The sequence below is a fragment of the Rhamphochromis sp. 'chilingali' genome (genome assembly GCF_963969265.1).
Source record: "Rhamphochromis sp. 'chilingali' genome assembly, chromosome: 15".
In the NCBI taxonomy this organism is placed as follows: domain Eukaryota; kingdom Metazoa; phylum Chordata; class Actinopteri; order Cichliformes; family Cichlidae; genus Rhamphochromis; species Rhamphochromis sp. 'chilingali'.
This window is the reverse complement of record NC_137942.1, coordinates 14,365,660-14,377,700: the sequence shown is the minus strand read 5'-3', so window position 1 is coordinate 14,377,700 and position 12,041 is coordinate 14,365,660. Positions and strand designations below refer to the sequence as shown.

The 12,041-nt window shown below is 40.4% G+C and overlaps 1 pseudogene across 1 annotated transcript; it reads left to right on the top strand.

Moving 5' to 3' along the window:
* The first annotated feature begins 280 nt into the window (after window positions 1–280).
* LOC308411149 (cytochrome P450 2K1-like) lies at window positions 281–11,835 on the top strand (annotated as a pseudogene). Its single transcript has 9 exons — window positions 281–489; window positions 646–808; window positions 1,626–1,766; window positions 1,890–2,050; window positions 2,419–2,598; window positions 2,702–2,843; window positions 11,128–11,312; window positions 11,415–11,556; window positions 11,648–11,835. The product of its transcript is annotated as a cytochrome P450 2K1-like (transcript).
* The last annotated feature ends 206 nt before the right edge of the window (window positions 11,836–12,041 follow it).

The window sequence follows — 12,041 nt, the reverse complement described above, 5'->3', positions numbered from 1 at the left end:
TTACATTTATGATAAATGGATTAGAAAGTAGATAAAACACATTTATGTCAGCCTTGGCTCATTAAAGTCCTTGTCTTTAAATTAACTTTGTATGTTTCAGGCACTCTCAAAGACTGAATGAACCAGCATTTCAGCCATGGGTCATGGTGAGCATCACAGGGAAGGTTGAAGCCGCCCACTGCACCTTTATGGCCAGAGTCACAGAGACCTGCAAGCTGTTTTCTATGCAGTGTTTACTTTTTGCAAATCCATTAAACACCCCCCATCAACATCAGAGCAAATGGAACATTTTGGGGATTTTATCTTTTTCATTTTGTTCAGTCCCACCACAATGCTGGCAGCCGTTGTTCTCCTGCTTGTACTTTAGCTTGTTTCTATCATTTTCATCTCTAAGGAAAAAGAAATGAAGCCCCAGGACCGAGACCTCTGCCCCTGCTTGGTAACCTGTTGCAATTAGATCCCAAGAGACCCCACAAAACTCTGTGTGAGGTAAAATAACTCTTCTCAAGATCTGAATCAAAAGAAGCCAGTTTAAACATATTACAATACCTAATGCTATGTTATGGCCCTAGCAGGGTCTCCTGTGAAATGTTAGGGGAACGTAACATGCTATTTAATTATTATTATTTTGAATGATTCTTCCAGCTTTCAAAGGAATATGGCTCTGTATTTACTCTTTACTTTGGAACCAACAAAGTCGTGGTCCTGGCTGGATATGAGACAGTCAGAGAGGCACTGGTCAACTATGCAGAGGAGTTTGGAGAGCGCAACATCTCCCCGATACTTAATGATATAAACCGAGGTCATGGTTTGATTCTTTTATATTGTGGTTTATTAAGTTTAATTTCATGTTCATAAATCTGTGTTAGCCCAGGGAAATTGCAGGTTTTGTTATTTGTGATCACTAGAGATATAAGAAAACATGATCGAAACAGGCTACACAATTAACAGCATGTTTCCTCATGTTTTGCAACAGCTGACCAATATCTTGAAGTCCAGGTTTCTTTTCAATCAGAAAAATAATATTTCAAAATAATATTTTAAAGGTTTAGTGGTGCATATTCCTTTGTTCTCGATGTCTGCCATGAGAGTAAGTTCTGCTGTTTGTGACAACATTGTGTTGTACTTTGAGTTCAGTTGATAGTTGGCTTTATAATAACATTTCACCAATGACACAGATGGAAACGCCAGATCAAAAGTGATAAAATGACTCTGAAATAAAAAATTAAAGACCCATAGAATTACGGTTGAAAACCTTAAAAACAGATGATTTTCTTTTTGAAGAAATGCTGATTTTATTTTATTTTTTTGCTCTGATCTTTGCTGTTTTGCTTGGTTAAGATCAGATTGAGCAACAGCCCCCTTCACTCTCACTGACCTGACAGATCGCTCAACAGCAAATCCCTTTATCAATGTTTTACTTTGTGGATTTTACATTTAACACACATTAGCATGTTATATTACCAGCTAAAGTCACTTTCCCTTGCTTATCCAACTCAGAATCAGTGGTTGGTTGAGGTGGTTTGAAGCGTTATATATTTATTTTGTAATTATCTTTTATGTATATTTTACATTGACGACTCAATGTGGCACAACCTCCTGTTGTAAAATTTTATGTCTTGTAGGGATTTTGTTTGCAAATGGAGAATCATGGAAAGAGCTGAGATATTTTGCCCTCACCACCCTCAAAGACTTCGGCAAAAGACTTTCTCATAAAATCTTGGCAGAGTGTAGCTATCTCATTCAAGTGATCGAAGAGCATAAAGGTATGGAGATAGCATGTATACGCAGTGTTAAAACAAAGACCAATTTAATTTTGCTGAGGTTTGTTTTAATGCTATTAGAATTAATTATTAATGTCTTAATCTTGTCCACATGTTGGGTTACAGGAGAACCATTTGATACAGCACTTCCAATAAATTATGCAACAGCCAATATTATCTTTTCCGTTGTGTACGGATGTAGATTTGATTACAATGAACCGATATTCACAAAAATGGTGAAGCGAGCCAATCATGCCACATGTGTCACAGGTTCTGCATCAGTCCAGGTTTGCGTTTTCATCCCCCCCCTTTTTTTTACTCTCTTTTAAAAAAAAAAGAATGACATAAAATGTTAACAGTGACTATTGTTACCTGTGTGGCATAAACTGAATGGTAAAAATCTGATTTTATGTTGAAGCAGACTCTGTCTGTATATCAGTTTTTTACTGTTTTACTGTTGTCCATTGAGCCAAACAAAAAATATTCACATTTCATGATGGGAAGGCAAAATCTAAAATAGTGATTGAAAGCATAAAGTGGTCACAAAGATATGGAAAATACCAAATGTATACGTAAAACAATGCATAACGATGGTGCTTCTGTAAAAATGAAAGTATTACTTGAATCTTTACTTTGTTACTGTTTAATTTTACAGCTTCATAACATGTTTCCCCGGCTGTTCAGATGGATTAAAAACCATCAGGTGGTGTTAAAAAATGTTGAGACGACCATCAGAGATGTAAAGTATTTAATTACGTACCTGAAAGAGACACTGGACCCTGACATGTGCCAAGGGTTTGTGGACTGTTTTTTGATTTGGAAGCATAAAGAGGAAGTAAGACGGCATGTTTTGTCTTTTCTAACATTTTAAAAAGTGGCTCAGTGTTCAAAACAGTGTTTTAGTTTTGTTATTATACCTTTTCTTTTTCTTTTTTTAGGAATTTGGTATTGACGACTCTCACTACAGTGAGGAGAACTTGATATTCACAGTGATTGACCTGTTTGTTGCTGGTACTGACACCACAGCAGCCACACTGAGATGGGGTTTGCTGTTAATGGCTAAATATCCACACATACAGGGTAAGGAGGCAGAACTCTCCTCCAGAAATTTTATTTCTGTTTTCATAAAGCCCCTCAGCCATTAGAAAACTGAATATTTTCTAAATAGATATCGACAAAGGCAAAAAAATACATTTCATCAAGGTATTTCATGCATGCAGGAGTTTTGGTTTAGCCACAGCTCTTTGTCTTATGGTTTCCATACTACACAGACTTAATGGCAGGATAGTGTTGGTTAAAGTTTAATGTTCAGCTCAGGTAAGTACAACAAGGAACTCAACAACAGGACCAAACACACCACTCAAAAACTATGGATAATTTTCTAGAACTTCATTTCCTTTCCAGTAGGTGGAGGGTTAGGGTTTCCTAGAGCTAAAACTTAAGCTTCCAACAGTGTGAGAGTGGAACAGGCAGGTGTCCTTAAGAATGAGGTTGGTTGCTAGCCTTTTAGCTTACTTACCTGGAAAACCTAAGTGGCCTGAGCACTGAGAAGTCAACAATCTGGCAATGAGAGAAAAAGGAGCTGGGGTTAGCAGTAAGTATCCACTGATTTCCATTCCTCTGGCAGTATTTCAGTTTCTTCAGTCTTTGTTCTATGCATTTACCTTATAGTATAAACTCTTCAGTTAAGAGGTTGTAAAAAGATAATACATTTCTGATATGAAATCTTTTGTTAAACTTTCAGTAAATGTTTATTGGAGCCTGCTTTGACAAACATACAGCTCTTGAGTCTTTTTCAGCCTTTACAGATCCTGATTTCAAATTTAAATTCTTCTTAGTGGGGGGAAAAAAACCACCCGGTTTTTCTATATTGGGACTATCATAATGTGTTGGGCCGCACTCAAACGCAGAACTTGTGCAAGTTAAGTGATTTCATTTACAGTGACGGTGAATTGTGGTATTTACAAAGTGTTTTAGCCATTCACAGTTCAAGAGTCTCTTATTTACAAAGTCCAACAAGGGAGGTGATTCCAAACTTCCAGAGCTGAAACAAATTCCTCCTCTTCAGCCACACAAAACTCTCTCCCGTACACTCCACTGGGACGTCCTTAACAGAGGAAATATGAGTTAGAAATCTTTGTGAAGAGAAAATGAGAGTTTTTTACAGAGACGATGAGGAGATTGCTACTGCGGTTAGACCGCACTCAGGTGAAAATTGAAAGTCAGGTCCCAGCTTGGATAGTTGTCAGCAGATTGCAAAGTGCCTCACAGATGCTTGATTTCTTCAGGCGTGTTCAGGAGTGGGTGGAGGTAAAGAAACAGGTAAAGCACATACAGTGGCTTGCAAAAGTTTTCGGACCCCTTGAACTTTCCCACATTTTGTCACATTACAGCCACAAACATGAATCAATTTTAGTGGAATTCCACATGAAAGACCAACACAAAGTGGTGTACACGTGAGAAGTGGAACGAAAATCACACATGTAATCTAATGTCAGTACAAATACAGCTGCTCTGTGACGGCCTCAGAGGTTGTCTAAGAGAATATTGGGAGCAACAACACCATGAAGGGATAAAGTTACTGAGAAATTTAAAGCAGGCTTAGGCTACAAAAAGATTTCCCAAGCCTTGAACATCCCATGGAGCACTGTTCAAGTGATCATTCAGAAATGGAAGGAGTATGGCACAACTGCAAACCTACCAAGACAAGGCTGTCCACCTAAACTCACAAGCCGAACAAGGAGAGCGCTGATCAGAAATGCAGCCAAGAGGCACATGGTGACTCTGGACGAGCTGCAGAGATCTACAGCTCAGATCTCATGTGGGGGACACAGCAAACATGTGGAAGAAGGTGCTCTGGTCAGATGAGACCAAAATGGAACTTTTTGGCCAAAATGCAAAACGCTATGTGTGCCGGAAAACTAACACTGCACATCTCTCTGAACACACCATCCCCACTGTCAAATATGGTGGTGGCAGCATCATGCTCTGGGGGTGCTTCTCTTCAGCAGGGACAGGGAAGCTGGTCAGAGTTGATGGGAAGATGGATGTAGCCAAATACAGGGCAATCTTGGAAGAAAACCTCTTGGAGTCTGCAAAAGACTTGAGACTGGGGCGAAGGTTCACCGTCCAGCAGGACAACGACCCTAAACATAAAGCCAGGGCAACAATGGAATGGTTTAAAACAAAACATATCCATGTGTTAGAATGGCCCAGTCAAAGTCCAGATCTAAATCCAATCGAGAATCTGTGGCAAGATCTGAAAACTGCTGTTCACAAACGCTGTCCATCTAATCTGACTGAGCTGGAGCTGTTTTGCAAAGAAGAATGGGCAAAGATTTCAGTCTGTAGATGTGCAAAGCTGGTAGAGACATATCCTAAAAGACTGGCAGCTGTAATTGCAGCAAAAGGTGGTTCTACAAAGTATTGATTCAGGGAGCTGAATAATTACGCACACCCCACTTTTCAGTTATTTATTTGTAAAAAATGTTTGGAATCATGTATGATTTTTGTTCTACGTCTCACGTGTACACCACTTTGTATTGGTCTTTCACGTGGAATTCCAATAAAATTGATTCATGTTTGTGGCTGTAATGTGACAAAATGTGGAAAAGTTCAAGGGGGCCAAATACTTTTGCAAGCCACTGTAATAGGGCAGTCTGCTCCTGAACTCTGTTTGTACTCATGATGGAGAATTTGACTGTCCCACTCTGAGCTTGTGTCTCCTAGAGACCTCTTCCTACCCCTACGGTGGCCCCTAGAGACAAAGCACGTACAAACTCCAAAACACTTGCAAACTCCAAAACACTTGCAAATTCCAAAACACATGCAAACTCCAAAACACTTGCAAAATCCAAAACACTTGCAAACTAAAAAACACTTGCAAACTAAAAAACACATGCAAATTCCAAAACACGTACAAATTCCAAAACACGTACAAATTCCAAAACACTTGCAAAATCCAAAACACTTGCAAACTAAAAAACACATGCAAATTCCAAAACACGTACAAATTCCAAAACACTTGCAAAATCCAAAACACGTACAAATTCCAAAACACTTGCAAAATCCAAAACACGTACAAATTCCAAAACACTTGCAAAATCCAAAACACTTGCAAACTAAAAAACACATGCAAATTCCAAAACACGTACAAATTCCAAAACACTTGCAAAATCCAAAACGTACAAATTCCAAAACACTTGCAAAATCCAAAACACGTACAACTTCCAAAACACTTGCAAAATCCAAAACACTTGCAAACTAAAAAACACATGCAAATTCCAAAACACGTACAAATTCCAAAACACTTGCAAAATCCAAAACACGTACAAATTCCAAAACACTTGCAAAATCCAAAACACGTACAACTTCCAAAACACTTGCAAAATCCAAAACACTTGCAAACTAAAAAACACATGCAAATTCCAAAACACGTACAAATTCCAAAACACTTGCAAATTCCAAAACACGTACAAATTCCAAAACACTTGCAAACTCAAAAACACATGCAAATTCCAAAACACAACGGAAGTGCTCCAGGACGCTAGGGGCAGTGTTGAGCTTTTGTTACCTAGTAACTACACAAGCCAGGAAGTACCAATGACCGGATTTGGGGTTTGCAGCCTTAAAGGCCGCATTTTAAGGCCGATTACGTCACAGCGACAAGAGAAGGCTTTCCCAATTCAAAGGCTGCTCGAAATGCGGCCCTCAAATGCGTCCATAATTTCCCTGAATTTTAAGGATGGGTCGGTGTAGCCTTCATGGCCCAACATATCCCAGACTTCATAGTGCGGTGGTGGTGTGGATAATTTTGCCGAAAAAAAACGGTGGAAGCGGAGCGGAGGAAGTGTAAACTTTCAGAAGTAAGTACTGAATATTATGTCACTTATTTATGCGCAAATATTTTTTTAATGAAGAACATTAAACCATTATTGTTGGCCACATGTCGGGAAAGTTATGTGACATTAGTCATGTCTGTACTTTCAGAATTAACTTGGTTTTAAAGCCTTTACTTTAAAAAAATATATATAGTCGACCTTAATCTTACAGAGATTGTGATGATTTTGTGGATAATTAAAGTCAGTCATATATCCACAAACACAACAAGCTGAAAGTCAGTGATGCTGCTCGGTTTGCAGTCCTGAATATCACAGCACAAGGAAGATTCACTGCACTGTTAATGTTAGCTATGTTATATTGCTGCCTCTGTTCGGTGGTGTTGAGCCAAACGGACTTTAACGTGTGTTTGAACGAGCTGACGGTTCACTCGTTAAGCTGAAAGAAAGATGCTTTAATCACAGGAGTCACACATGTGTGTCCACTGTACCATCTGGGAACTCCTCTTGTTTCGTAATAACACAAACACTAAATCCTCCTTCTTTTGTGCTGTTTTGTAGCAGTGTATACACCTGAGACTGTCACCTGTCTGTCTGTCCTGCACTCTCTCTGTTTCTTTCTCTCTGATTGTGTAATAAAAATATGAACATGTGTTTATAAGTCACACTTGTGTTTGAATCCTGCAGCTTATCACACATTTGATTTCCATGTGTGACGACTGCAAGTGTCCAGAGTGAGGACAGACTGAGGGACCCACTGCTGCACATCATCTGTGAGGCTTTGCACCCCTGATGATCCACCAGGACAAACTCAACAGTGTGTGAGGAAGAGGAGGAGGAAGAGCCAGCAGCAGCTGACAGATGGAGAGAAGAGACAGACTGTTCCCTGTTTGTGAAGGACTGCTAGAAAAGTTTAAAATAACTAATTGTCTGTCCTGAATCAGTCTTATTAGGTATCATATTGCTGTAATTGTTTATATGCTTTATATATTCTGAGCTAAGTTGATCTATAGTGTTACATCATATTTTACAAGGATGTTATGTGTTTGTTTACTTTCTGCCCAGTTTGACCCATTTAGCAGAAGCCAGCCTGTTTAAGGCTCTGATATCTATTCTGTATGACTTAAAGCAGTTATGACATGGTCTGATTTTCTCACCCAATAAAGGAATATTTCATATATCAGTCTACTCTTCATTTTATCAGAAACAGTTATCACAGCTTGTACATTTTCTTTTTATAAATATATGTAAGCAATGAGCCAAATTTAGTAATGCCAGCATGAAGGAACAACATTTGTCTCTTATATATGATACACCTATATATGCACTGTCAAAGATACTTGTCTTTGAGTGAAGATTTAAGGTGATAAGACATATAAATAACTGCAACTTGAATCTGTACTGAAGCTCAGTATTTGACACAGAGTTCATGTTCACTGCTGTAATAGCTAATAATGATTAATATAATAACTAGAATATTGGCCATATTATATTTACATTACCAAAGTGATATGACTTTAGTCTCATGAACAACGTCAGCTAATTCTTATTTACTAATTAATCTTGAAATGACTGTTCAGTACAGAAATGAAGCCCAAAAATCATGTTTTACTGTCCTGTGGTCTCAGCCTCAGATACTTATCAAATCACACAAAGCTCATGTAGAAACAAACAAACAAATGAACAAAATATGTTCTCCCTCATTTCTGTCAAACCAAGTTGTATGACACGTTTCCAGCGGTTAGTATCACGGTTGCTAGGCAACCTGGGAAGCGCGACGGAGACTAGACCGTCCCATACAGACAAACTTGCCGTTTATTTTGCAAATCGAGCTCAACACTGCCCCTAGCGTCCTGGAGCACTTCCGTTGTGTTTTGGAATTTGCATGTGTTTTTGAGTTTGCAAGTGTTTTGGAATTTGTACGTGTTTTGGATTTTGCAAGTGTTTTGGAGTTTGTACGTGTTTTGGAGTTTGTACGTGTTTTGGAATTTGCATGTGTTTTTTAGTTTGCAAGTGTTTTGGATTTTGTACGTGTTTTGGAATTTGCATGTGTTTTTTAGTTTGCAAGTGTTTTGGAATTTGCATGTGTTTTTTAGTTTGCAAGTGTTTTGGAGTTTGTACGTGTTTTGGAATTTGCATGTGTTTTTTAGTTTGCAAGTGTTTTGGAATTTGCATGTGTTTTGGAATTTGTACGTGTTTTGGAATTTGCATGTGTTTTTTAGTTTGCAAGTGTTTTGGGTTTTGCAAGTGTTTTGGAGTTTGTACGTGTTTTGGGTTTTGCAAGTGTTTTGGATTTTGCAAGTGTTTTGGAGTTTGTACGTGTTTTGGAGTTTGCGTGTGTTCTTTAGTTTGCAAGTGTTTTGGAGTTTGCATGTGTTTTGGAATTTGCATGTGTTTTGGAGTTTGTACGTGCTTTGTCTCTAGGGGCCACCGTATCTTCCTGTTAAAAGGGAGTTCTTTCTCCCCACTACCACCAATAACTTGTTCATAGTGGATGGTCTGATCTTTGGGTTTTGCTCTGCAATATTGTAAGATAAGATAAGATAAGATAGAACTTTATTAATCCCTCGGGTGGGTTCCTCTGGGAAATTCGACTTCCAAAAAAAGCACAGCAACGACCGAAGTTACAGTTACAGAATTGTTATATATATATATATATATATATATATATATATATATATATATATATATATATATATACACACACACACACACATATAAATACAGAGACAAATATAAATAAAATATACAAAGGGGATAAATAGAATAAATAGGAATAAAAAATAAAAATACAAGTGAATTGCACATTTCAAGTATTGAGTCTATTGCACTGTTGACTATTTACAAAAAGTATTGCACAAGGTATTGTACAGTGAGGTGAAGAGGCACTACAGCTTAGTTGTTCCCCCCTCCTTTGTCCTCCTGTTTCCCCTCCCTCTCCCCTCCAGAGAGGAGTTAAACAGTCTGATGGCGTGTGGGACAAAGGAGTTTTTCAGTCTGTTAGTTCTTGTCTTGGGGAGAAGCAACCTGTCACTGAACAGACTCTTCTGATTGTTTATGGCCGTGTGCAGAGGATGCCCAGCATTGTTCATAATGTCCAGCAGTTTCTTTAATGTCCTTTTCTCTGCCACTGTCACCAGAGTGTCCAGCTTCATGCCGACCACAGAGCTAGCCTTCCTGATCAGTTTCTCCAGCCTAGATGAGTCCCTCTTTGCTGTGCTGCTCCCCCAGCACACCACAGCATAGAAAAGTACTCCAGCAACCACTGACTGGTAAAACATCCTCAGGAGCTTCCTGCAGATGTTAAAAGACCTCAGCCTCCTGAGGAAGTACAGTCGGCTTTGGGCTTTTTTATACAGGTGCTCTGTGTTGCATGACCAGTCCAGTTTATTGTCCACCCACAGCCCGAGGTACTTGTACTTGTTGACCACCTCCACCTCCTCCCCCTCTATCTGAACCGGCAGTGGACCTTCTCTGGACCTCCCGAAGTCCACAACCAGTTCCTTAGTCTTTGAGGTGTTGAGTTGCAGGTGGTTTGTGTGACTCCATGCGACAAAGTTCCTCACCAGACTTCTGTACTCCTCTTCCTGATCATCCCAGATACACCCCATGATGGCCGTGTCATCTGCAAACTTCTGAATGTGGCATAATTCAGAGTTGTAGCAGAAGTCAGAGGTGTACAGGGTGAAGAGAAGAGGGGACAGCACAGTTCCCTGTGGTGCTCCTGTGCTGCTGACCACAGTGTCAGACGTGATGTCCTTCAGCCTGACGTACTGTGGTCTGTCGGTGAGGTAGTCGGAGATCCAAGCCACCAGGCAGGGGTCCACCTCCATCCTGTTCAGTTTTTCCTGAAGCATACAGGGCCGGATGGTATTAAAGGCACTGGAAAAGTCAAGAAACAGGATCCTGACCGTGCCTTTTCCCCCATCCAGGTGTGAGTGGGCTCTGTGTAGGAGGTACAGGATGGCATCCTCCACTCCGACACCCGCCTTGTATGCAAACTGTAGTGGGTCCTGGGCATGTTGTACCTGTGGTCGGAGGAGGTTGAGGAAGAGCCGCTCTAGAGTCTTCATAAGATGTGACGTCAGTGCCACCGGTCGGAAGTCATTCAGCTCATTGGGCCGGTTCCTTTTGGGGACCGGGACGATGCAGGATGTCTTCCATAGGGCGGGCACTCTCCCCAGTCGCAGACTGAGGTTGAAGACTCGTTGTAGCGGCTCCCCAAGTTCAGCAGCACACGCCTTAAGCATCCTAGGACACACCTTGTCTGGGCCTGCTGCCTTTCTGGGGCGAAGCTTCCTCAGTTGCCTCCTGACCTGATCCACTGTGACACTGGGAGGTGTTTGGGAGGAGGGGAGGGGGGGAGATGTCTTGCTGCTGAGAGAGGGATTGGAGGAGGGGGGTGTCATGGTGTCAGGAAGGGGGGGAAGCGAGGGAGGGAGGGAGGGAGGGAAGCGAGGTAAAATGTGGTAAAATGTGGTAAAATGAATGCAGACAAAACCTTTCTATTTATTTTGTGTCTACAGAGCAGGTCCATGAGGAGCTGAGACATGTAGTGGGAAGCCGAAAAGTCAGTGCTGATGATAGGAAAAACCTGCCGTACACTGATGCAGTCATTCACGAGATCCAGAGACTGGCTAATATTCTACCTGTATGTCTTCCTCACCAAACTAGCCGAGATGTCACCTTCCAGGGATACTTTATCAAAAAGGTCAACTGCTCATCCACAAAAAATACCCTTTATTTGACATTTTGATTCACCTCTGATAACTTGAATCGCACATCTATGATAAATGTGCTCTTTTGCCTACAGGGAACTATTGTATTTCCCCTTCTTACTTCTGTCCTGTATGATGAGAGTGAATGGGAGAGCCCACACACTTTTAACCCTTCTCATTTCCTGGATAAGGAAGGTAAATTTGTCAGGAGAGATGCCTTCATGCCCTTTTCTGCAGGTATGACAACTTTATCAGGCTTTTGTTAAGAAAATTTGCACTTGCACAGACATGACTTGTTTAAATAAGCGTAAACTCTTTGCATTTGCAGGTTACAGGATGTGTCTTGGAGAAGGTCTGGCTAAGATGGAGCTCTTCCTCTTCTTCACCTCCCTTGTTCAGCGCTTTTGCTTCACTCCTACACCTGGAATTACAGAGGATGAACTGGATCTCACACCAGCTGTGGGATTCACCACCCCTCCTTCATCCCATAAGCTGTGTGCTGTCAGTCGCCAGTGAGAGAGGGCTTAAGCAGGGCTTCTCCTAAGACCCAAACTCTTCCATCGCATGCATTTTTAATTTCTCTTTGATATTTGCTCATATTGGAACCCGATGAATGTAAAAACAAAGAATTACCATATATATATATATATTTTTTTTTTTACCTAATTTTTGTTTCTAAGAAAAATGAGAGCCACATATGAGGATATTCATTTAAAATTTCG